This window comes from Solanum stenotomum, chromosome 8 (assembly GCF_019186545.1).
Source record: "Solanum stenotomum isolate F172 chromosome 8, ASM1918654v1, whole genome shotgun sequence".
In the NCBI taxonomy this organism is placed as follows: Eukaryota; Viridiplantae; Streptophyta; class Magnoliopsida; order Solanales; family Solanaceae; genus Solanum; species Solanum stenotomum.
This window is the reverse complement of record NC_064289.1, coordinates 29,974,292-30,001,915: the sequence shown is the minus strand read 5'-3', so window position 1 is coordinate 30,001,915 and position 27,624 is coordinate 29,974,292. Positions and strand designations below refer to the sequence as shown.

Genomic DNA, 27,624 nt, shown 5'->3' with positions numbered 1-27,624 from the left:
TAAAGTTCCCTCTTTTTTATTTTCACTACACACATTTCTCCACACGCACCCCACCACTTTGTAATATATCGATACAATTAATACGTATATGTCTGATTCTTCTTTCACTCACAAATCAAAATTTTGCTAGAGAAATTTCAGCAAACACCATCTAAGGTCGTGCAAGTTAAGTTATAGAATCTGAGTAAAATCAGAAAAGCAAACACCTAGGTTTGTAGATGCTTCGCTCGCATATGCTTCTCTCTCATTTCACAGTTAGAGGAATATGAAATTGATTGCTTCTCTGCCATTTCACAGTTAGAGAAATTTGCATATCACTTCTTTCCCAGTTCTATTAAGAGTAAAATCAACAAACCAAGATACACAATTAGGTCTGTTGCTGCTTTGTTAGAGAAGAATCAACAAATAGAGAAACACTTAGTGTGACGAGTCTCTCCAAGGTTTGTTTTAACGTTTCTCTGTTTTAACATATAAAAATACAATCTGCTTCCCTTCGGTTATATTGCATCACAACAAAATTAGTCTTCTTTACTTTAGCTTGTTCACCTTGCTGCGATTGATAACATTCGAAGGCGTTCTTGAAGTTTTTGTCACGCCCCAAATTTAAGGGGCGCAACTGGCTCCTAATGCCAATACTCAGGCCCGACCCGACCCTGCTGAACCATTTGCTACTAGCGCATGACAGACACACGCAATCAAGAAAACAAACTAGTATATCCCGACTTAAAACTAATCCCCCGGCTGGTAAGGCCCCGTCAACATATATAAAAAAGAAACAACTACCCCCAAGAGTTCATATAAAGAAATAACCAACTAGCATAGAAGTCCTGACTGGGCCGTCGAGGCCACCATGATATCTATACAAAAACTGGAAGCAAGTATATATCAAGACAATAAATCAAACAGCTCACAAGCTTCAACAAACCAACAAAACTAGGCCAGCATGGCCATAGCCTATATGTACACCCCACACACTAGTCTGCAAGCCTCAAAGAGTAGTAAAGATTGGCGGGACAGGGCCCAGCCTACCCATAAAAATATACACAACAAAAGCTAACAAACCTCCAAACTCTGGCAGCTCCGGAGAAAAGGGGCTAGCCAACCGGATAGAAGTCAATCCTGCTACTGAGGAGGTCTACTAAGTCTCCTGTCAGGACCTGCATACATGAATACAACACCTCCAGGAAATGGGTCGTCAGTACAAAATAATGTACAGAGTATGAAAGGCTGTAGACTAAATGAGCAAGTATCATAATATACCAAAAGAAATCAAGTAAGGAAATCAAATTTAGATAAGCATGCCAACCCACTACTGAATCTAATAAAATACAATAATGATCAAACATCAACCTAACCAAGACCTCATAAGCCTGGTAGGTACAAAAAACATACCACCTGCTTAGGCCCCCATAAGCCCAGAAGGTGCCAAATCAATCTACATAACCTTATCGATAGCCCCTTGTCTTTGTAAGAAGTCTCATAGCCTTTTTTGGCAATGATATAGCCTCGTAGGCAGCGAATAGCCCTCTTAGGCAACATCACAGCTTTGTGGGCTGCACGTAGCCCTCTTTTGCATCACATAGCCCTGTAGGCAATACATAGCCTTCTTTGGCGTCAAAATAACCCCGTAGGCAACACATAACACTCTTTGGCATCAATATAGCCCGTGGGCAACACATAGCCCTCTTTGGCAATAACATAGTCCTATTAGACAACATCATAGCCCCTATAGGCAGTTCATAGCTCAACAACTAACCACATTAGCCCCAATGGCGACAACAAACAATTAAATAGGCTGAAGGCGACCAATTTAGCTATAAATAATATATATGAATAATGTCCAAGTCGTTCCTAACATAGGGTTGTTCTAAACAAATTATGAGTCCCTAAAATGAGGGTTTATAACCACTCAATCAGCCAACCACTCACAATTACATCTACAACATAACTAACATTAACTACCCTATTATATCACTCCCAAGCTCTAAGAAAACGTGCCGAACGAATGGAGTAGCCTTAACATACCTTTTCCTTTATAATTTATGTTGAAAATACCTCTGTCCACACCACTACAACATTAAAGAAAAAGGAAAAATCAATCAGTAATTAAGGATAAAAATTACTACGACAATTCAATAATCGATACGGATTCCTATTGTAAACTACAATCCAAGACCTAAGGTATCCATAAATTGATAAAAGGTGATTCCTACCTTTATTTAAATGACCAGAACACATGAATACAATCACTCCACTGAAAAAAATACCCTGCTGCCACAACCTCCACGGAGCTACACCGCTCAATTCACCATGAAAATTATACTAAAATGACAAGCTCGCGATGTAGGGTAATTTTCGTTAAGAGGCCAAGAAGAGATCATGAACACACAATGATGATTTGAGAAGTATATCTCTGATTTTTGTGGGTTTGTCACGATTGGGAATGAAGAAAACTGAAGAAGGTGCTATCTTATAAGCTTCCACCGACTTAGGGGACCCACCTCACGTGTCTGCTTGCGCAGTCTCTCAAAAATGCGAATATCTCTCTATTTTGAAGTCGTATGAACAAACTGTTTGATGCGCTGGAAACTAAACTCATAGACCTTCGATTTAATGGGTCGTGAGCCCTGTAACTCATTATATATTGGGAGAAAACTTCCGAAACATTTGACACAAATTTTAGAGAAATTTTTAAAAAGGAACTTACGATAACTTTTGCCCACTTTTATTTTGCGACTTACCTTACTTCAAAACTTGAGATACAACCCTTGAACACTTAAAATATGACATACCACATCATTCTTAATTTATTACTCACCCTCTTTATCTTTCCACGAATGTACGAATTAATTTAGACGTGTAGAAAAGTCGGGGTGTTACATCCTTCCCTCCTTAGAAAAATTCGTCCTTGAATGAAAAATCTGAGTCATACGGTTATGTCCTTAGGAGTTGCCAAAGTTTAGACAAAGTATCCTTTGTGAATGTGACTATCCAGAACCTGAAACACATAAATTTTTAACCTAGGCGTCTCACAGGACGACATAAATATGTAAGCACTATAGCTCTGCAATAATAGTACGAGGAAAATTACAACGACGACAATCATAATAATAAACAATAATATAAAAAATTTGATAGGTATCTTACCCCATTGCACCAATATAAACTGATATGCCATCACCTTGGGTATGAAACAAGTGAGGATATTTGGACCTCATGTCATCCTCAGCTTCCTAGGTCACCTCTTCTCTATTCTTGTTTTTGCACAATTAATTTAACCGAAGCCATCTCTTTGGTCCTCAATTTACGGACCTGTCGATATAATATGGCAACTGGAGTTTTCTCGTAGGACAAATCCTTTGTGATCTGAACATCCTCAACTGGGACAACCCGATAAGTGTCTCCTACGCACTTCCATAACATCGATACATGGAAAATTGGATGAACAAATTCTAGGCCCGAAGGCAATTCTAACTCATAAGCCACTAGTCCTACCCTCTGGAGAATCCTATATGGTCTAATGAATTTGGACTAAGCTTGCCTTTTTTGCCAAATCTTATAACACCATTCATAGGAGAGACTTTTAAGAATACCCAGTCATCGACACAAAATTCTATGTCCCTTCGTCGCACATCTGAGTATGACTTTTGTCAGCTTTGAGCTATTAGTAACCTCTCCCGAATGAGCTTAACCTGCTCCACTGTCTGCTGTACTAAGTCGGATCCAATCAACCTTGACTCACCTACCTCGAACCATCCAATGGGGGACCTACATTTTCGCCCATACAAAGCGTTATAAGGTGCCACCCCGATGCTGGAATGATAACTATTATTGTATGCAAACTCAATAAGAGGCAAGTGGTCATCCAACTTTCCTTGAAGTCTAGCGCGCACGCCCGTAACATATCCTCGAGTGTCAAAATTGTACGCTCAACCTGGCCATCTGTTTGAGGGTGAAAGGCTGTACTAAGATTAACCTGTGTCCCCAGTCCTTTCTGGAAGGACTTTCAGAAGTTGGCGGTAAATTGTGCTCCTCTATCAGAGATAATAGATACTGGGACACCGTGTAGCCTAACAATATCTCTAATATAGAGCCCTGCATAGTCTTCGGCGATAAAAGTAGCCCTAATTGGTAAGAAGTGGGCTGATTTTGTTAGTCTATCAACAATTATCCAAATAGAGTCAAACTTGCGACGCGATCGAGGTAACCCTGTAATAAAATCAATATTAATTGCTTCCCACTTCCTTAAAGGAATGACTATCTCCTGAACTAGCCTAATGGGTTTTTGGTGCTCAACCTTCACCTATTGGCAGTTAGGACACTGTGCAACAAACTCAACAATGTCCTTCTTCATCTCGTGCCACCAATATATCTCCTTAATATCATGGTACATCTTCGTCGGACCAGGGCGAATAGAATAATGAGAATGATGTGCCTCTTCCATAATCTGATGTCGAAGCCCTGCGACATTCAGAATACATAATCGACTACTACTTCTAAGGACTCCATCTCCTGCTATATCAAATGTTAAAGTATGTTGATTCTGAGCCTTGGCTCTAAGCTAGGATCGTTGCCATGATTTCACTTTTACAACTAGAGATGATACGACTGTGTCCTGAATTGTTACCCCACTATCTTCTTCATCCAACAATCTCACTTCCAAGCTAGCTAACTGATGAAACTCTCACGCTAGCTCACGCTTCTCAACACCTAAATAGGATAAACTACCTATAGATCTTCGATTGAGGGCATCGGCTACCACATTCGCCGTTCCTAGATGATATAAAATATCCACATCGTAGTCTTTCAATAACTCAAGCCATCGACGTTGTCGCATATTTAACTCCTTTTGTTTAAAGATATATTGAAGGCTTTTATGATCTGTGAAGATGTCAACATGAACACCATACAAATAGTGTCTCCAGATCTTTAACGCATGTACAACTGCAGCCAACTCTAAATCGTGGGTAGGATAGTTCTTTTCATGCTTTCTCAATTGCCTTGAAGCATATGCGATAACCTTACCATGTTGCATTAGAACACATCCCAACCCAATACCAGAAGCATCACAGTAAATCGTATAGCCTTCTGAACCCTCAGGCAATGTTAGAACTGGTGCTGATGTCAACCTGTCCTTAAGCTCCTGGAAACTATGCTCGCAAGCCTTAGTCCATTGAACTTAGTTGCTTTTTGAGTCAGCTTCGTTAATGGTGCTTAAAGTGAAGAAAACCCCTTTAAAAACCTTCTGTAGTACCCAACTAACCCTAAGAAACTATGAACCTCAGTCGGAGTCATGGGTTTTGGCAAAGTCTTTCCGGACTCAATCTTTTGTGTATTAACCGCAATGCCTACATCTGATATAATATGGCCTAGGAAAGCCACAGAGCTCAACCAGAACTCACACTTGGAGAACTTTGCATAAAGTTCCTGCTCTCGAAGAACCTGAAGGACTGCTCGCAAATGATTTGCGTGCTCAGCTTTTGAACGTGAATACACCAAAATATCATCAATAAATACAATCACAAACAAATGTAGATATTGCCTGAATATACTATTCATCAGGTCCATGAAAACTGTTGGGGCATTAGTTAATCCAAAAGACATTACCAAGAACTCAAAGTGTCCATATCTGGTTCTAAAAGCTGTCTTTGGAACGTCTTTCTCTTGAACTCGTATCTGGTGGTACCCTGATCTTAAATCAATCTTTGAGAAACACTCAACACCTTGTAACTGATCAAACAAGTCATCGATCCTCGAAAGGGGATACTTATTCTTTATATTCGCCTTATTCAACTGTCGATAATCGATACACACTCTTAGTGAGCCATCTTTCTTCCTCACGAATAACACTGGCGCACCCCATGGTGAAGCACTAGGCCTGATAAAACCTTTATCCAACAAGTCTTTCAGCTGATCCTTTAACTCCTTTAGCTTATCAGAAGCCATTCTATAAGAAGGGATATATATGGGTTGTGTACCTGGTAGCATATAGATAGCAAAATCAATTTCTCGTTCTAGAGGGATTCCAGGGAGCTCATCTGGAAATACATCTAGAAACTCATTTACTACCAGAATAGACTGAAGAGTCGGTGGTTCTGCATCTATATCATGAACACAAACAAGATGATAAATACAACCCTTAGTGATCATCCTCCCCGCCTTAAGATAGGAAATAAACCTACCTTTCGGTGTTGATGAATCGCCTTTCCATTCCAGAACTGCCTCTCCTGGAAAGTGGAATCTAACAATCTTTCTCCGACACTCAACATTAGCATAACAAGACGCTAACCAGTCCACACCCATAATGACATCAAAATCAACCATCTCTAACTCTACCAGGTCTACAGAGGTCTAACGGTCGATAATTTCTACCGGGCAACCATGATAGACTCTCCTGGCAGTAATAGACTTACCAACTAGTGTAGATAAAATAAAGGGTCGATCTAATGAACCTGCTACTATACATAACTTCCCCACAATAAATGGAGTAACATAAGACAGAGTAGATCCAAGATCTATGAAAGCATAAACACAATGGGANACGATAGACTCTCCTGGCAGTAATAGACTTACCAACTAGTGTAGATACAATAAAGGGTCGATCTAATGAACCTGCTACTATACATAACTTCCCCACAATAAATGGAGTAACATAAGACAGAGTAGATCCAAGATCTATGAAAACATAAACACAATGGGAGCAAACAATCAATGTACCTGTCAGAACATCTGGTGATGACTCTGAGTCTTGTCGTCTGGTTAATGAATATGTACGGTTCTGTCCACTACCAGAACTAGATGCTCCCTCTCTGCCTCAGTCTCTACCTCTACGTGCTAAAGTCTGGGGTCCATGCCCTGTAGACTGTGCGGATGAGTAGGAGCCTACTGCTGACCTGGTCGACTGACCTATACCACCCTGACCTATGGTAGGGCAGTTTCTCCACCCATGCCCCTCATGTCCACAAGAATAACAACCTGTGAAACCCTATCTGCACCTTCTGCATTTTACTGCAAGTAGCGCAATGCGACGGGGCTGTCCTAGCTTGGTCTGAACCCTTCTACTGCTGTGAGCCTGATGCTCGTGAACCCTCACCTGGGCCTGACTATCCTTGATGTTCAAATTTACTACCCTAGAACTAATGTGGTGGAGGTCTACGTGGCCTAATAAAATGTCGGGGTCTGGGACTACCCTGAGAATCTCCCTATGAACCAGCGGGCCTAGCCCTCTTCTGTCTCTCTCTCTCTCAACCCTCTCACTCATATACTGTAGATGTCGGCGATCCTCTATGCCTTCTGCAAAGGCCTAAATTTGTGAGATATCCATATTATCATTCAGTGCAGCGATAGAACAAGCGTCGATATAGTTTGAGTAAAGCCCTTCCACAAATCTACGCACCCTTTTATGCATCATATCAACAAATGCTGGTGCATATCTAGCCAATGAATCAAATTTCAGCCCATACTCTCGGACACTATGCTACCCTGTCAGAGGTTTAGAAATTGGTCCACCCGGCCATCCCTAATTTCTCGAGGTAAATAGTGATTTATGAAAGCTTCTGTAAAGCTATCCCAAGTGGGTAGAGATGCATCTTTTCCCCTAGATCTCTCCCAACTTTCGTACCAAAATACTGTAACATCACACAATCGAAATGCTGCTAAATCAACTGACTCAGTCGCTGAGGCATGCATGACTCTGATAATCCTATGAAGCTGATCAACAAAGTGTTGAGGATCCTCTCTGTGATCTTTCCCTGTGAACTGTGGAGGATTCAAGGCAAGAAATTCACAAACTCTCGAACTTCCGGGCCCTTCAGAAGGTTCGGCAACATCTGGCACAACTGGCTGGCACTGTGCAGCTACTACCTGTGCTAACATATATACTACACTCTTGAAATCCTGATCAGATGGATAAGGAGGAACTAGAGGTGGTACTTGTAGTGAAACTGGAAGTCCTGTAGCCCTCGGAGGCTCCTGAAGCGATGGAGAAGCTATAGGAGGCTGAGAAGATGTCTCCCCATGGGTCTCACAATGGGCTACCTCCACCTGTGGTACCTTGTCGGTACCCTCGCCTGCAGCTGTATTTAGCCCCTGGCTAGCTGTGGTCTGTCCAGTGTCAGCCATCTCTATCTGCATACAAGTATCAATTCTAAGCAAGAAACCTCAACCCTTAAGACACCACTCAATAGCACGAGGTGAGCAAAAGAAGGATAGTCATTCTAACATTCCCGGTAGCTTCTTGCTTATCGAATGTGGTGCAAACCACATTTATAAACAAGACTCTACTAGACACGTCTTGCAGACTCCCTAGGATACGACGTTGCTCTGATACCAAGTTTGTCATGCCACAAACTCAAGGGGTGCAACTGGCTCCTAATGCCAAAACTCAGGCCCGAGCCGACCCTGCTGAACCATTTGCTACTAACGCATGGTAGACACACGCTATCAAGAAAACACACTAGTATATCCCGACTTAAAACTAATCCCCCGGCTAGTAAGGCCCCGTCAACATATATAAAAAAGAAACAACTACCCCCAAGAGTTCATATAAAGAAATAAACAACTAGCATAGAAGTCCTGACTGGGCCGTCGAGGCCACCATGATATCTATACAAAAACTGGAAGAAAGTATATATCAAGACAATACATCAAACAACTCACAAGCTTCAACAAACCAACAAAACTAGGCCAGTATGGCCATAGCCTAGATGTACACCCCACACAGTAGTTTGCAAGCCTCAAAGAGTAGTAAAGATTGGCAGGACAGGGCCCCACCCTACCCATAAAAATATACACAACAAAAGCTAACAAACCTCCAAACTCTAGCAGCTCCGGAGGAAAGGGGCTAGCCAACCGGATAGAAGTCAATCCTGCTACTGAGGAGGTCTACTCGGTCATCTGTCAGGTACTGCATGAATGAATGCAGTGCCCCTAGTCAATGGGGCGTCAGTACAAAATAATATACAGAGTATGAAAGGCTGTAGACTAAATGAGCAAGTATCATAATATACCAAAAGCAATCAGGTAAGGAAATCAAATTTAAATAGTGCCAACCCACTATTGAATCTAATAAAATACAATAATGATCAAACATCAACCTAACCAAGTCCCTATAAGCTCGTTTGGTACAAACAACATACCACCTACTTAGGCCCCCATAAGCCCAGAAGGAGCGAAATCAATCTACGTAACCTTATCGGTAGCCCCTTGTCTTTGTAAAAAGTCACATAGCCCTTTTTGACAACAATATAGTCCCGTAGGTAGTGCATAGCCCTTTTAGGCAACATCGTAGCTCTGTGGACTGCACGTCGCCCTCTTTTGTATCATATAGCCCTATAGTCAATACATAACCCTCTTTGGCATCAAAATAGCCTCGTAGGCAACACATAGCACTCTTTGGAATCAATATAGCCTTGTGGGAAACACATAGACCTCTTTGGCAATAACATAGTCCAATTAGAAAACATCATAGCCCCTATAGGCAGTTCATAGCTCAACAACTAACCACATTAGCCCCAATGGCGACAACAAACAATTAAATAGGCTGAAGGCGACCAATTTAGCTATAAATAATATATATGAATAATGTCCAAGTCGTTCCTAACATAGGGTTGTTCTAAACAAATTATGAGTCCCTAAAATGAGGGTTTATAACCACTCAATCAGCCAACCACTCACAATTACATCTACAACATAACTAACATTAACTACCCTATTATATCACTCCCAAGCTCTAAGAAAACGTGCCAAACAAATGGAGTAGCCTTAACATACCTTTTCCTTTACAATTTATGCTGAAAATACCTCTGTCCACACCACTACAACATTAAAGAAAAAGGTAAAATCAATCAGTAATTAAGGATAAAAATTACTACGACAATTTGACAATCGATACGAATTCCTATCGTAAACTACAATCCAAGACCTAAGGTATCCTTAAACTGATAAAAGGTGATTCCTACCTTTCTTTAAATGACCAGAAAACTTGAATACAATCACCCAACTGAAAAATAAACCCTGCTGCCACAACCTCCACAGAGCTACACCGCTCAATTCACCGTGAAAATGATACCAAAACGTCAAGCTCGCGACGTATGGCAATTTTTGATAAGAGGCCAAGAGGAGATCATGAACACACAAGGATGATTTGAGGAGTATTTCTCTGATTTTTGTGGGTTTCTCACGAATTGGAATGAAGAAAACTGAAGAAGATGCTATCTTATAAGCTTTCACCGACTTAGGGGACCCACCTCACGTGCCTGCTTGCGCAGTCTCTTAAAAATATAAATATCTCTCTATTGTGAAGCTGTATGAATAAACCATTTTATGTGTTGGAAATCAGATTTGTAGACCTTCGATTTAATGGGTCGTGGGCCCCATTACTCGTTATAGATTGGGAGAAACTTCCGAAACATTTGGCCCAAATTTCAGAGAAATCTTTAAAAAGGAACTTATGATAACTTTCGCCCACTTTCATTTTGTGACTTACCTTACTTCAAAACTTGAGATACAACCCTTGAACACTTAAAATATGACATACCACATCATTCTTAATTTATTACTCACCCTCTTTGTCTTTCCATGATGTACAAATTAATTTAGACGTTTAGAAAAGTCGGGGTGTTACAGTTTTCATCTCTTCAAGGCAAATTTCTGTTATTGTAATTATGAATTGGTTTGTGGAATGCCTAATTTTTCTCAATTTTGTATTTTCTCCACTTTTTGGTTTCCCTCTCGTTTCCATTTCTTCTTTTGTGGTGTTCTTGCACTTAGATGCGTTAGTCGTATCCATATGTCGCCATCGTCATATTTTGTGTGTACTGATTTAAGAACTTATTCTAGTAATCTTGACTGAAAAAAGGAAGTGTGATGTTAATCTGATACTTTCTAAGAAAAGAATCTCCATAATCCTTATGATACAAGTATTTTAGTGTGAGCTGCGTTATTTAATGTTTGCTCGTTTGTACTTTTCTCTATTTTTTTTCTAGTGGTCTAGGGAATGAAAGAATATAATTTGTTGTACTTATGTGAACCCAACACTTAACATGAACCCAAAATGTTGTTTTTGATAGCTTATTTTTAGTTTGGAAGATAAACCATATTATCAAACTTGCTAAGCGTGCAGAGAGTAGCGGCATTGGTCACTGTTAACCTGATGGGTTTGTGTTACACAAAAAATATACTAGTGGCATTGAGAAGTCTACCGTAGATGAAAGTTTGTCCACTAGATTATTGTTGTGCTACAGTATTGGGAGATGAAGTTCCTAATGGTAGAAATCTCTTTGTAGTGTCGCCCCTCTGGTCAACTGCTAGGGAAGGTTTGAAGAAAAGAGTTGGTTCTTCCAAGATAGAGAGTCCATTGAAAATATCACAACCTAAAGACATTTTAGCCACTCTATTTTCTACTTTTTTTTTGTTGATAAAGGTAACTTTATATTCACATCAAAACTCATCGGCAAAGCCTGATGATGTGGTACTTATAGCCCCTAGGGGGTAATTTCAAAAGCCAAATATTGGGCAAAACTTTACGATTAAGCTATAAAATCGACTAAACAATCTACCTCCCCCACCAAATCCCATTACACCAAAAAATACAGCAGGCTCAAGCTATTCATCTTGATTTTTTGAATGCTGTAAGTTTCCAATCATGTGATTTTTCATTTATTTCCTTCCACAATGTCCACCAAATGCAGGCTGGGATGCATTTCCACCAGTCCTCTTTGGATCTTCTTCTTCTGCCCACTTCTTCGCACTGTCTCAACAAGTCTAAAGTAGTTAGGGGCATTTCCTAGTTAACTCCAAGTATACATAAGAACATGTCCCACAAATTTACAACTGTTTTATCGTGTAAGAATAAGTGATTGTTAAATTCTGCCTCTTCCCCACACATGTAACACCTTGATAAAATTTGTATACTTCTTCTTTGTAACACTTCATGAGTTTACATGCTTTCCTAATTGCAAACCAAGTAAAACCCCAAACCTTGTGAGGAATCTTGATTTTCTAAATTAGTTTCCAAGGCCATTCCATTTCTATAGTCTGATTAGAGTTTAAGCTCTAGTAACAAGACTTCATAGAAAAAAATCCCTTTCCTGTGCATTTTCCAAATTGGAGGACTCATCAGGACCTTTAGTGACACCTGAAAATGCATTTAATGTGTGTAGTAATCATGCTACTCTATCAATCTCCCAGTCATTTATAGCCATCTTAAAGACCAAATCCCAACCTTGAGGGATCGATACCTGTGCCACAATGTCCATATAATGTAGGCTCAATATATAGAGATCTGGGAACATGAATTTCAAATTCTCTTCCTCTAACCAGAGTTCATTCCAGAAGCTAGTTTTCACCCCATTCCCAATCCTAAAGGATAGATTGGGGATAAAGAATGGCCACAGTCTTCTGATTGTCTTCCAGAAAGAGTATCCAAAGGTACCATTTGCTTCTTCAGTAATCCAATTGTTTTGGAGATCATATTTTTGTGATATGAATCTCCTCCACAAAGCTATATATTCACTACAGAACCTCGATAGCCATTTCTACAACAAGACGACATCCAATATATTCAACTTCTTTATGCCCAAACCACCCTGCATTTTGTTGAGTGTCACTACATCTCATTTAACAAGATTATACCCAAGCTTTTTTTATTTCCTTGCCACAGGAAGAATCTTCTTCTTTTGTTGATTTTCTTCTCTACTTCTTGGTATTGGGAATAAGCTTATCATAAGTAGGAAGTGCATCCATCACTGATTTGATAAAAGTTATTCTGCCATCCAAGGATAGATATTGGCTTTTCCATCTTTACAGCTTCCTCTCACATCTTTCTAGTACTTCATTCCAAACTTCCACCTCTTTGTTCTTAGCACCAAGGGGCATTCAAGGGTAGTTTGTTGGGAGGGAGGATACCTAACATCCTTCCCTCAAAGATGGTTAAGATGGCCCTCAAGTGTCTTATTTGATAAACTTCAACTTGATAGAAAACCAAGGAGTCATCTGCATATAGCAGGTGTGAGATCTCCATAGCAACTCTCCTATTTGCATTTGCACAGAAACCTTGCAACCACCCATTCTCACTTCCTTTTCCAATCATGGAGTTGAGATCCTCCATAGCTAAGATAAATAGGAATGGGGACATGGGTCACTTTATCTCAAACCTCTTTGTCACTGAAAAATCCTTCAAGATTGCCATTAATGATAAGGGAAAGCTTCACAGTAGATATACATACCTTAATCCAGTTGTTCCATTTGTTTCTGAAGCGCATATCTCAGAATCTTCAAGAGGAAGGACCAATTTACATGGTCATAATCCTTCTCAATGTCCAGCATGCATAGGACTCCTCGTAGATTCTGCTTTAACCTATAGTCAACTAGTTTATTTGCTAGCATTGATGCATCCATTATTTGCCTTCCCTTCAGAAAAGCCATTTGGTGCTCATCTATCAAAACCCCCATGACATTCTTCATTCTTTCTGTGAGAAACTTGGTTATGATTTTGTATACTCCACTAATCAGACTTATTGGTCTGAAATCCTTCAACTCTTCTGTTCCATGCTTTTTAGGAATTAAAACTACAAAAGTGGCATGAATGATGAAGTTATGAATTGTCTGCATCAAGTCATCCTTCAAAGTCTCCTAAAAAACTTTGAAGAAATTCATGGTGCATCCATCAGGCCCAGGTGCCTTGTCGCCATCATAGTGTTCGATTATATTTAGCACTTCATCTTCACCGAAAGGCCTTCGCAATTGTTGCTCCCAATTGCACACGCAAGTGTATGCGGTCGCGCAAGTAATATAGTGGCCCTATAATTGCAAGATTATCGAATCCAAAGGACTTGTTAATTAACTATTTTACTAAATTATACTAGTGCCAAGAGTGTTTAACTACTAAGAATGCAAGAATGGAATAATAAAATTACTTACAACGATTGAAAAATTCCAGGGTTGCAACATGCATAGGGTTTCATGTATCACATATCATGCATGAATTAACTACCAATTCTGAAGGCAGTGGCCAATTGATGAAAGGCACAAAGGCAATGAGAATTGGCTTTCTTTAACTTTCTGCGCTATTTGCATAAATATAAATATAATATCCAATTTAATCCATTAAGTTGCTTGCTTGATTTCCTTCTATAATCTTCCATCTTTAATTCGTTTTAACTCTAAACTTCTTCATCTTTACACCAATTTATTCCTACAAATAAAATACACTATTTAGGACAATCCATAAAATTCATGTTCAAAATGGACAAATAAAAATACTCAATATGAGATAAATAATGATTAAAAATATATATTTTTGGCCTCACATCAGCGACCACTCTTGTTCTTCTTGGGAGATTCTAGGACAATTCACATACACAAAAGAGGGCCTCCATAACTCTATTTCAGTATAGATTTTTTTTTATAGAACTCAGTTATATTCACCTTAATTACTTCTGGCTCTTTGACCTCCTCTCCTTTGATTATTAGTCTGTCTATATTATTATATCTTTTATGAGCAGTAGCCATCCTCTGGAAAAACCTAGTGTTGTTGTCTCCCTGTTTCAACTATAAAATCTCAGATTTATGTATCCACCTAGACTCCACAGCTTTTGCTAGGTCTTCCAACTCTACCAAATTGTAGCCCTCACCATTGGCTCATCCTCTCTCAGATGTCTTAAATCTTGTGCTAGATCAATATCAGTTAATTAAGATAACAACTTGTTTTTCTTAGTGCCTAGATCCCCACCCACTTACTTACTCCATCTTTGAGTTTATGTTTCAGCAACTTCAGTTTCATACTGAGCTTGTAATAAAGGAAACCTTACACTACAATTTCACTCTACCAACTATGCACTAGCTCATCGAAACCATCCACTTTGAGCCACCAATTCTTGAACTTGAAGTAGGACTTATTCTGACCCCGGTCCCCACATTGTAGCATAATAGGCTATGATCAGATGTCACTCCAGGCATTATCGTCTGCCTTATATTTTTGAATGTTTCTTACCTAGCTACACTGTGATGGTTTGCCCCTCTGAACCATGTAAAATTCCCACCATTCAATTGAAGGTCATGTAATTCCATCTCCTCAATCTAGTTGGAGAAATCTTTCATCACATTTGTGATCCTATTGCATCCTCTTCTTTTTGCCATGACTCTAACTGTGTTAAAGTCTTCACATGTGACCCATGTACCTTCACACAATTCTTTGACTATTGCCACCTTTTCCCAACACTCCAATTTCTCATTCCTAATATAAGAGGCATATACACCAGTGAGATACCAACTGAAAGTAGTTACGACTGCGTCAAATCTATAGGTGATCAAGAATTTCCCCATCTCTACTAAGCTTCCCTTCCATATTCTACAATCCCACATGATTAGGATTCCACCTTTACTACCATCAACTTCTAAGTAACCACAACTCATCCATCTGCTAGCCCATAATTGTTTGGCAATACTCTTTACCTCCCTACTTATCTTTGTTTCTTGAAAGCAATATACATCTGCTTTCCACTTCAGCAATGCACTCTTAACAATATTCCTGGTAGAACTATTGTTAATCCCCCTTACATTCCATGAAAGTAATTTTACCTTCATTTAAAAGTTAAGCTAAGGACTCTCCCTTTGGTTCTGGAACCCTCCACCTGCTGGCTTAAACTGGATTGCAAGTTTTCCAATTCATATTTTCAAATTCCTTAAGATTTGGGTGTTGCAGTTGTACTTCTTAGTTCTTTCTTTTTCATAACAGTCTTTCTTTCATCCAACCTCTTCAGTAATGCATGAGTTTCTTCTCTGAAGCCTTCAAAAGCCACTACATAAGTTGCACTTAGTTCCAAGATATGCTGGTTAACCCAGTTGAATGCCCTAATCTCCTCTTCATTGTGGTTTCCAGGCGTATGCAATGTTACTGGCTCAACATCAAGAATTTGTTGTATTTGCATGTTGTGTTCATCACTGTTACTTTCCAAGGCCTTCGAACCCTCTTTTTTTTTCCTGTGAGTGCATTGCCTCACTTTCATCTGACCTATCTAGCTCATTTTCTTTTAGTTGCATATCTACGACTTCTCCCTGAATGTTCTTTGCATTGGGTTCACTACTTTTTTCCATCAAAGAAGTTTCCTAGGCATCACAGGCTTTTAAGAATTTCATAGCCACTGTTTTAAGACCAATTAGACCTTTGTTAATCCCCACGTGCCCTTCATGTTCCATTTCTTTTTGTTTTTTGAACTAAATGGGCTAGATGAGCCATTCATTAAAAGACCCACACTAGGTTTTGGGCCTAGGTCTGTATTACACAATACTTTCAAGCCCAAATTCGAATATGGGATTTTGGCAGCTACCCCACGTGTCTTAGCCCTAGCACATGGCTGGGCAGCTTTATCTGACCCATTTCTTACTAAAACAGAGTTCTCTTCTAAAATCTTTGGTCCGAGACTGGTTGACTTGCGGGTAAGGCCCATCTAAGGCTGAGTTTGAATTCCATCTTCTCTGGCAGCCACTCAATCATCACTTCCTTCTGCACGCAAGATCCATTACCATTAATTTTGGTTCTCGCCCATTTGGGATGGTTTCAGAGGTGATCTCCTTTTCCATTTCGACCCAGCCACCACAAAAATCATCGATTCTTGAAATGTTTTTTGTGCCCAGAGATGCAATGATAGACCTACCACTCTAACCCAAGTGGATTTGGGTCGGGCATAATCCGCTAATGTACCTACTGTCAGACTTCACCACTGCATTTTGACCGAAAATTTTTTTCACTCCCAATCACCTTTTACCACCTGTTCTGCAGTGGTTTTGGATGTAAATTCGAAGAGGAAATTTTCCTTCCCCATTTCGTAAATATTCAGATCGTGAATCTGCTTCCAGAGATTATTTGCCCATTTTCTGACCTTTGTAAGAGTTGGAGTTTCACCTATACTAACCATAAATTTCCCCACCAAACTCTTCTTTAATACATCACTCTCGGAATTCATGTCCTCATATATGCAAATTTTGTCCCCCCTTTTAACCATGTTCACTATTTGTGTGCTTTTCCTCCCCTCATTCCCCCATTTAATGCTTCTTAGTATATTAGCATAAGGAATGTTGTTGTCAACCAGTCTATGCTTCTGTATGTCGCCACCCCTCATTTGTGACTACTAATGAATTTCCCAACTTTTTCTGCAATTCTTGTTGTGCCTAAGTTAAGGGCTAACTCCGGTATAATGATGACTATTCTTCTTCTACCTTACGTTTATCAAGCTAATATATCTGCCAAACTTGTGACAATTCCAGGCGTAGTAGATTTCCGAAAAGACATCTTTTTTCTTCCATATTCTAAATGAGTTCCCCTTTGATTTGGAAGATTCTCGCAAGGTCAAAGAAATCCATTCCATATCCTTGCAATTGAATGTTGTTCTCGTTATGGACTTCCTGTTTCTTTCTTTCCAGTCATACCGATCTCCTGTTGTAACTGAGGTTCATCGTAGGATTTGAATCCCAACGCGAAATAAATGGTGTCGTCCATCAAATGCTTGGCTGAGGTTGAAAGAGAAGGGAGAGAAAGAGAAAGAAGGAGCGAGAAGGTGTTCCAGTGATTGAAAGAGATCTTCGGATAGAGAGCAAGGAGAAAACTAGGAAGGTGGTTCTCAGGTGACCTACCAGAAAGAGGGTTCTCTCTCTCCTAGGAAGTAGGAGAGAGAGGGTTTTTGGGAAAAGTGCCCGAGTGCATTTAATTTTGTTTTTCGTTAGCACTCAAATGTGCTCCACTTTTCTAAGATTCTTTCCATTCTATTTTCTACTCTGTTATATTTCTTGTACGAATGTCCTACTGTCGAGTCATATAGTTTGTGGAGGATCCACCTATAGTCATGTATAATGTGAAAAAACTATGAATAGGAGCATGTAAAAGATCATTACTTCTGTAGCGTCAATTTCAATGATTAGTGGCTATAAGTTTAGTAAGGAAAGCATAAGTCCATGAAAGAGGGCGAGTAACTCAAACAAAAACTGGTAAAAAAATTTCATTTTTAGGCGTTGTACATAAGTTTACAACTCTTACATGACAAGACAGAAAAGCAAAATGGAAAACTATAACCTATAATCTTAACTTTAATAGTCAGTCGTCCTCTTTACAGTAATTCAATCACAGTTCATTATTTATATCCCTACTATCACTAGTTCGTATCTCTTCTTACAAATGCTATTTGTATTAACTTTGATCAATTGATATTTAGGCTTGTTTAAGCCAAGTACATCACCTTTTATTAGATAGTTTACTAATGTTCTTATCCACTGCATAGTGGTACACATCTTTTTCTTTTCGCCTTAGCCGCTGGACGATTGAAACTTGGATTGTTGCCTTATCTTGATAGCTTCTAATTAGTTCTTACAACCTGCTATTTTCTTAAGAACAATTAAAATATACAACTTGTTGCTTTCTTGCTTTACCATCTGATAAAAGTACTGTTGAACCTAGGTGTTGTCGACTTGGTGCTAAGAATTATTGGCTTGCTGCTACTTTAGCTACTACTAACATATGACGAAGTGTTTTCTAGGGCACTAAGGTGTTTAACTACATCTCTATAATAATGTTATTACTACATAGTTTTTTTTGTTAGTTATTATACATTTAAGAGGAAAATTAGTAGATTAATTGAAGTTGGAAATTTATTCAACAGTGGTAGATGTTAAAAGAGGAAAATCAGCCTTCTTTCATTACTACTCGTCACTTATCTCTCATCAAGCTTGCTAATCTGTTGGTCTTGCTCTTGTCAACTGCTATTGATTAAAAAACTACGTATTCTTAGGGTGTTCTTCTCATCAAGGTTAGTTTCTGCTTTTGTATGTGTATTAATTCCATTCTATATATGATACATCTTAATTCTTAGTTCTTACTTATATACTCCTTTTAACTTACGAATTGATGTTGGTGGTTTTGAACTACTATTGATAAAAAATGCTTATATCTTGATTGTTAAATAGTTTGTTTCCAAAATAAGAAATTTCATACATTGCTTGTGTGTAGTCTAAATTTTGTGTATATTAAGGTAATAGAAGTTTTTGTATTGTGCGAGATGAATTTGACATTGGTGGTTACAGTGATCTCCAACTAACTGTGGATAAAATTTGAATATATTTGTAAAGGTTACACTAGTTTCCAACGCTCTAAAGATTTTATGATTCATAGCTTGCCATATATTGTATATTACAGCTCCATACATAACTGCAAACAGTTCCTTCCTAATTCTTGATCAATGCTTCTGATTGATATCTTTGAGCATGAGCTAGACACCTTGAGTCTGCATTCTGATTCCAGTCCATATCTGCATTGCAAACCAAACCTCCGTGCTCCATGTACTTCACTATTATTTTCACTTTTTATTATATGGTTTACTATTTTTCTTATCTACTGCGTAGTGTGTACATTTGTTGACTATTGTAACTTGTATTGTTGCTTTAGCTTGATAGCTTCTAATTAGTGCTTACAACCTGTTGTATATTTTTTTTAAAAATTATAGTATAAAACCTGTTGCTTGCCTGCTTTAGAAGATGATAAAAGTATGATTGTATCTTGAGTGTTATTTCCTTAGTTGTTGCTATATAACATTGCAAGCTTGCTGGTTCTGTTTGTTGCTTCTAACAAATGCTGAAGTATTTAAATTTGTTATAGCAATATATATTGTCTGCTTGATATTAGCCCATCAATTGTACTAAATTTCACCCCGAAGAATAATTTTTTATCTACCTTTCATCTTCTCACCTTTAGTTTAAGCCAATAAGCTGAAAGGGAATAGTTTGTCTGAAACTGAGTGTGAACATGAAGATTAATTTTTTGTACCAAATAAGTTTTTTGAATGTAATTTTGTCCTTGTATGGAGTTTCAAGTTACACTTTTAAATTTGAGAGATGGACTTGAAATCGATACTAGGCTGTTTGTTTTTCTTTATTGTGCAATTTGACATCTCTAAGTTGCTATGATTGTTTTTGGGAAATAAAATGTGAACTATTACATACCAACAATCCAATACACTTAATGAGGATCTATATCTCAGACACCTTATTTAGTTTCCAACAATGATAGCATGCTTGCCTTGCACCCTACAGTGATCCACTTTTGTCATATATGGGCCCATTCTATCCCCAACACATCTCTATTTCTGCATAGGTTTCAGAAAGTTTACAAAGCCTTGCTTTATTTAAGGTTTCCAGGTCCAACAAGTTTAAGCCCCATGCAGCCTTTGGTAAACACAATTTCTCCCAAGCAATGAATGTTTTTTTTATAGATATCTACTCCACCATTCCATAAGAAATTCTGACATATACTTTCTATCAGCTTTATGATTTTCTGGGCAACAAAAATAGCTGCGACCAATAGGTCTGGATAGAGAATAATACTGATTGAATAATCTGGACACTGCAAGCTGGACCAAGAAGAGTGCTAGTTCTAATAACTACAACTGAATAAAAGATAACCTTTTTGTAGCCAGTAGCCCTTTGTTTGTAGTTTGTTTGGTCTATCAACTCCTCGAATAGTCCCAGTAAAGAAATATGAATAATCTTCCTATCTCCTAAACACAAGTTGCTAGACTGGATAATAATTTAGCTGATTCAAACACCTAGATAGGTTTCCATGCATGCTTTCTCGAAGATAAACCTTTTTAATAATATTCTTCATAATGATATCCTCACGACGACGTGAATTTTGGAAAACTATATGGTTTCTTTCCAGCCACAATTCATAGACAGAGACAACCATATTATTCTGAAAATTGTAGGAGCATTGCCCTTGCCTTTACACACAATTTCATACCAATGAATTTCTCCAACCCAGTTCATATCTTGTCGGTGGATTCTTTTCCAACGTAATACCTTTTTTCCATACGTAGGAAGCTACAGTGCACTCGAAAAATAAGTGATCTATATTTTCTGATTCAATGTAACAAAGTAGACGTAGAGGTAACATTGTGGAGTCCATATATATATATATATATATATATATATATATATTGAAGTCCTCCTTTGCTGCATTAGGCCAACAACTTTAGTCTTATATCAATGTCAAAATGCTTGAAAGTTGTTTACCTACAAGTTTGAATTGTTATTGTCCATTGATGTCATTAGTGACATCAAATGGGCAGAACTTTTCGTATAAATAGAGCACTTATGCTCATTTGTAAGGACACACCAAAATAAAGAAACAATAGAGAGTAATATTGTGAAAGTAATATTATTGTGAGTTGTAAGAAATAAAAAGAGTGTTGAGTAGTAGTCTTTTGACACTACCAAGTTTTTCATCAATATTAATGCATTACTTATTCGGGTATCATATTAACCCCATTTTAATATTTGGTGTCATTGTTACTCTCTTCCTACTGCTATTTAATCTGGATATTATCCTGGGTGTGATTATCAGTTTGTCCAACAAACACTTCCATTTCAAAGCATCTTATCTTTAGTACTCCCTCCGTTTCACAAAGAATGGTCTAGTTTGACTTGGCACAGAGTTTAAGAAAATAAAGAAGACTTTTGAATCTTGTGATCATAAATTAAAGTTATGTCAAATGCACATTGCCCTTTAATCTTTTGATTTTAAACATGCCACGTGGAAAACTGAAATTAAAATGTTACCAAAAAAAGAAAGAGTCGATTCTTTTTGAAACAGACTAAAAAGGAAATGAGGTCATTCTTTTTGAAACGGAGGGAGTATATAGTCTGCCATGAATAGTCATGTATAAGATGAATAACAACTTTGGTAAGCCTGGATTTTTGTACATTAGTCTCCTCAAGGCATACTAGGATGATCAACTATCAACTTTTAGTACATCACTTTTATTGAGAAACTCTGTATTGTAGAAACTTAATTTCATTCATACCTGCCTCCTCAATGCATATTTAGCCTTTAATCTTTTGAACTATCCAACATGCTTGCCTTGCACCTTACAATGATCAACTTTTGTCATTGTATATATGGGCCCATTGTATCCACAATACATATCTTTTTTTGCATAGGTTCCAAAGAAGTATACAAAGTGCTGCTTTATTCCAGGTTTCCAAGTTCAACAAGTCTAAGCCCAGCGGTCTTTGGTAAACACAATTTCTCCCAAGAAATGAGTGCCTTTTTAGGGATATCTACTCAACCATTCTATAAGAAATTCTGACATACTTTTTGATTTTCTGGGCAACAAAAATAGCTGCGACCAATAGGTCTGAATAGAGAATAATACTAATTTAATAATCCGGACACTGCAAACTGGACCCAAGCAGAGTGTTAGTTCTAATAACTACAATTGAATAAAAGATATGCATTTGTAGCCAACAACCTTTTCTTTGCATTTCCTAGAATCTATACCAGAAAGTAGTTTGAAAGTTCTGCTTTGGACTCAGTGTTAAATTGATGCAACTACTCTTCTGAAGGCATACTCACTTGATAAATGTACTTGCCTCTGGCACTATTGAAGATCAATAGATGTTTGATGTTTTCAGTCAAAACTGTGATGATTATGAGTTTCCAAATTTGATTATAGTTTCAAGTTCAATATTCTACGAGTTTAACATTTGTCTGCTCAATTTATTTCCTTAGTTTTTTGCTGTCCATTTTTAACTCTTTAATGTAATAAACTGTTCCTTTCCTTCTAGTGTTAGATTTTGATGTAATAAAAGTGTTGTAGTTGTGTTTGATTGTCTTGATCTTGGACTTCTCCATAAGCTCAAAGAAATGGATTCATTTCTGGAAAAGGAGGGATCATAGTGAACTGTTTTGAGCAATGATGTTATTTGTTGGGTAACTATTATAATGATTTTGCTGGTAGACATCTTTAGACCTTCAAACTTGTATTTACATCTAGATTTTTAAATCTACAACATGATTATCTCAACCAAAATCTGTAAAGTTAGTGACAGTGTTATGATCCATTACCATCCACCAAGTAATAAAATGCTCTTTGATATTTCTTTGCTCCATTCGTATGTCAAATAATTGATTGAAATTTTTCCTTAGACTATTCATGAAAAGATGCTCCTCATCCTCCAAACAAGGATATATACAACAATAACATTTACAATAGAAGTCAGTACAAGGTGTAGCAAATTGTGCTTTTAATTTTTTCATCGTTTTTAGTAAACACGTTAAAGTTTTATCTTTCTTCTTTAAAGTTTATACGATGTTACTGAATTAAATATACTTCTCTTTTTTACAGCTCAAGAATTTTAATATGAAGAATATATCGTTCAAGAAAGTACGGAGCAAGTTGAAGTTAAAGAGACCTTTTACTTTGGTTAAGGGTGGTTTAAATTAAAGACGATATCTTATTTTATATATATGTTGCAGTTTTCTTTTTTTTAGGAATTGATAAAGACATGTCATGCAACTTAAATATGATATATCTTTTTTTAATTAGTTCTTTGTATTAACAATGAAGCTTTATATAATGAATTTAATTATTTAGTATATTTTTGATTGTTTCCATATATTAAATAATTAATTATATTATTCACTAGTACAAATTTTGTATAATAGGAAATGAAAATGAGGTCTTTGAGACTCTTTTATAATTAATGGCTTCTTATAAAATATTAAAATGAGTATTAACAACGGGAAATGTGGTCGCTAAAATTTTTGGTGTCGAAACTAAAATACAATTAACGAAAGGAATTTTGATCATTAAAAGTACTTGTAATGAGGGCAAATATAGTCGCTAAAAAGGACATATAACAACCAGAATTTATATGGTTGTTAAATGTACTTTTAATGACCGATTTGAAATCCGGTCATTAAATTTTAACGTTGGGACTTTTAACGACCGGCGACGATCGGAATTTTTCTGGTTGTTAATGACATTTAGCGACCATATTTGGACTTTTAACGACAAATTTTCCCCTTGCTAAAGACCTTTTTTTCTTGTAGTGTAGTCGACTATCAATGAGTAGTATTGCTCATTTTGAGGATAATGAAAAGAGTTGGTTCGTGATGTTCATAGATTAGCCCGATTGGGTAATCAATTGGTTAATTCTAATGAAGGTGGTGTTATTGTTCATAATGGTTCAAAATCATCCTTTGTGTCAGATGTGAAAGCCAAGCAAGGTCTTGATCCAATTTTGGTTGAATTGAAGGAAGTAGTGCTTAAAAAGTTCACTGAGGCTTTCTCCTAAGAGGGAGATGGTGTGCTTAGGTATCAAGGTCATTTGTGTCTTCACAATGGTGATGATTTTAGGGAGTAAATTTTATTGGAATCCCATAGTTCTCGATATTCCATTCACCCGGGAGCCACCAAAATGTATTGTGACTTGCAGGAGGTCTACTGGTGGAATGGGATGAATATGGATATTACAGAATTCATGGCTAAGTGTCCTAATTGTAAACAAGTGAAAGTTGAGCATCAAAGGCCGGGAGGTTTGTCCCAAGACATTAGTATTCCTACTTGGAAGTGGGAAGATTTGAATATGGACTTTATTATTGGTTTACGCCGCACCCAGTGGCAACATGACCCGATTTGGGTTATTGTGGATCGTGTGAAGAATTTGGTTCATTTCATTCCCGTCAAGGTTTTTTATTTGGTGGAAGACTATGCTAAGTTTTATCTAAGGGAGATGGTTAGCTTGCATGGATTTCCCCTATCCATTATCTCCGACCGCGGTACCCAATTTACTTTCCAATGTGTAGAATCTTTGCAAAAGGGTCTTGGTACTCGCATCAATCTTAGTATGACCTTTCATCCTCAAACTAATGGGAAAACAGAGCGTATTATCCACACTTTGCAAGATATGTTGAGAGCTTGTGTGATTGACTTCAATGGTAATTGGTAACATTTGCCTTTGATTAAGTTTTCTTATAATAATAGATATCATTCAAGCATTGGTATGGCTCCATTTGAGGCTCTTTCTGGTAAGAGGTGTAGATCTCCTATAGGTTGGTTTGAAGTTGGTGAGGTTGCTTTTATAGGTCCTAAGTTGGCACATGAGGCTATGGAGAATGTTCGGCTCATTAGAGAAAGGTTGAGAACGACTCAAAGTCGACAGAAGTCCTATGCCGATGTTAGAACAAGAGAATTAGAATTTGATATTGATGATTGGGTGCACTTGAAAATTTCACCCATGAAGGTTGTAATGAGATTTGGAATGAAGGGAAAGCTTCGTCCCCATAATGTGGGCCCTTATTAGTTTATGAGGTGAATTGGTAAAGTTGTGTATGAACTTGATTTGCCTAATGACTTGAAGGTGAATCCAATTTTTCATGTCTCATTGTTGAAGAAATGTGTTGGTGGTCTAACGTCTATCATACCATTGGATTGTCATTGTATAAAGGAAAGTCTTTCTTATGAAAAACTACTGGTTGAGGTTTTGGACCAGTAGGTTCAGAGATTGAGAAATAAGAAAGTTTCATCCGTATAGGTCTTATGGAGGAATCAAAGGGTTAAGGGTGTTACTTGGGAGGCCGAGGCCAATATGATGTCACATTATCCCTATCTCTTTCCCTCCAATCCTACTCTAGCTTGAGATATTTAGTTCCTCATGGTTCATCCTTTATGATTTCATGTGTCGTAGTTCTTCTCATGTTTCCTCATGCATGCATGCTCACGAAAAAATTGATTCTTGAGAAAATGAGTTAGTTTGATTAATTACTTCATGATAATGTGCATTGAGTATGATTTGCGTGTATGCTTTACGAAATGATATTTTAATTATGATTATATGCTTTGATGAAGTTGATTCTTGTTGGGCTGTTAGATCTCTTCCCCTACCTTCCTTGTATTGCCTTAAATTCCATTCGAGGACGAATGTTCCCAAGGGGAAGATATTGTATCACCTCAGATTTTTGGAAAAGGGCGAAAGGATCTTTTTGGCTGAAGTCTGGTTCTACGGGCCCCATCTATGAACCGTAGAAGCTTCTATGGGCCATAGATGGCAACCGTAGGAAGTGGGAAAATAATTTTTCTAAATATCAAGTCCAGTATCCCTTTTTACTGTTCACTAGGGTGGTCTGTCAGTCTTTGTATGAGTCATAGATAGGTCTCGTAGGTAGGTCTCAGATTTAGTGAGATTTTAAGGGATAAAGTTGGTTTCTATGGTAGGTGTCTACGAACTGTAGGAAAACCTACGAGCCGTAGACATAGTCTGTCAAAGTTTGTCCAAAATTTATGTTTCTGTCTTTTCTACGGCTAACAAGTATGGGTCCAAACCGTAGATGGGCTTCAACAGTTATTTTTAAGGGCCTTTTCAGTGTTTTCCCTAATTATTTTAAATTAATACTATGTCATTTTACCTTCTATCTTATGCCCTGTATAAAGCTTTTAGGTCCTAAAACTACTCACTTCAACCCCATTCTCCTAATTCCCCAAAACCTAACCAAATTCATCCTCACTAAATTTTCTCAAGACCAAGGAAGGAGAAGAAGCTAGGGCTAATTCAAGTTCATCAATCCTCCAATCTTTTTGGGCTTAAAGAAGCAAGGTATGTGGGTATTCACCCATGGAGTCCCCAAGGTTTCTAAATTTCTCAATTCAATTTCAATTGTTTAAGCTAGGGTTTCAATCCAATCTTTGTGGGTTTCATTCAATTTTTATTGATTATTGTTTATTAAGTCTTCTAGTGCATGATTCAATGTCAATACATGATATTTAGTTGAAATTATGTTGACCCATGCCTAAATTAAGATTTTTCAACTATGAACCTATAATGGGCACACGAGCCTACAAATTATAAATTTATGAAGATATGCATGTGTTTGTGAAGTTATTATAAATAATCTGAGAGTTCATTGAAAGGAAAGTATCAATGTTAGTATGAAAGTTATTCTCACATGATATTATGATCATGATTGTGAAAGGTATTTCCCACACATTGATTCACATTGGTGAAAGGTTTTCTCATTTATGTTGAATTATGTTTAAGGATCCATTCTATGTTTTGATCTTGAAAGAATGTGGATTGGTATTGATCATTGCCTTTCCTATGTTAAATTTATATTTGACTTTTATCTATTCCGTTGGGATTTAGACTTAGCACCGAGAGGGATTTGAGGTGGAGGCTCAAGTAGGGTAGTCTCTAGTAGCAACCTCTAGTTCCAAACTATGTGCCCCCGTAAGATTGTATTAAATGAACCAGCTAGTGGATCCACTTTAGCAAAAGATGTTATGTACAAAGTCTATCTTGGCAAGTAGGTTTCCCTTCTTTCGGTATGAGGGATATACCAGATTTCATGATATAACTCTCATGGTCTTATTGTTGGTTAAAACTAATATCCCAAAATGACTAAGTTTTCTTCAAAGCTTTTCTCATGTCCCTTATGTTTATGTATTTGACCATATTACATGATTTACTTGTCATTTATTTCTTAAGTCTTTAAATGTTCAAATAATGATCATGTCTACATGTTTTATGCCATTCATGCTATCATGTCTATTTTATGCATATTGCCCCATTCTTAGTACATTCTATGTACTTATGCATACTTATGCCTACATTGTTGCACTAATGTAGGGTTTGATGCTCCTACCTCCCATACTCGTTGCTAGTTGATTCTTTCAGACTTCAAGAGTTTGGTGAATCCTCATGTTTTGAGGATCCATATACACTTACTTGTTCATGACTTTTATTAGTTTTCGGACTTGTATGTGATTTATGGGTTACATCCCAATCACTTTCCTTATGATGTAT

At 37.6% G+C, this 27,624-nt stretch overlaps 1 long non-coding RNA gene across 1 annotated transcript; it reads left to right on the top strand.

Annotated features, from left to right (window-relative positions):
- Positions 1-62: 62 nt before the first annotated feature.
- Positions 63-23,306, top strand: LOC125874280 (uncharacterized). The gene is made up of 3 exons (XR_007447251.1): positions 63-210; positions 298-440; positions 23,169-23,306. It is a non-coding gene; the product is annotated as an uncharacterized LOC125874280 (long non-coding RNA).
- Positions 23,307-27,624: the final 4,318 nt, after the last annotated feature.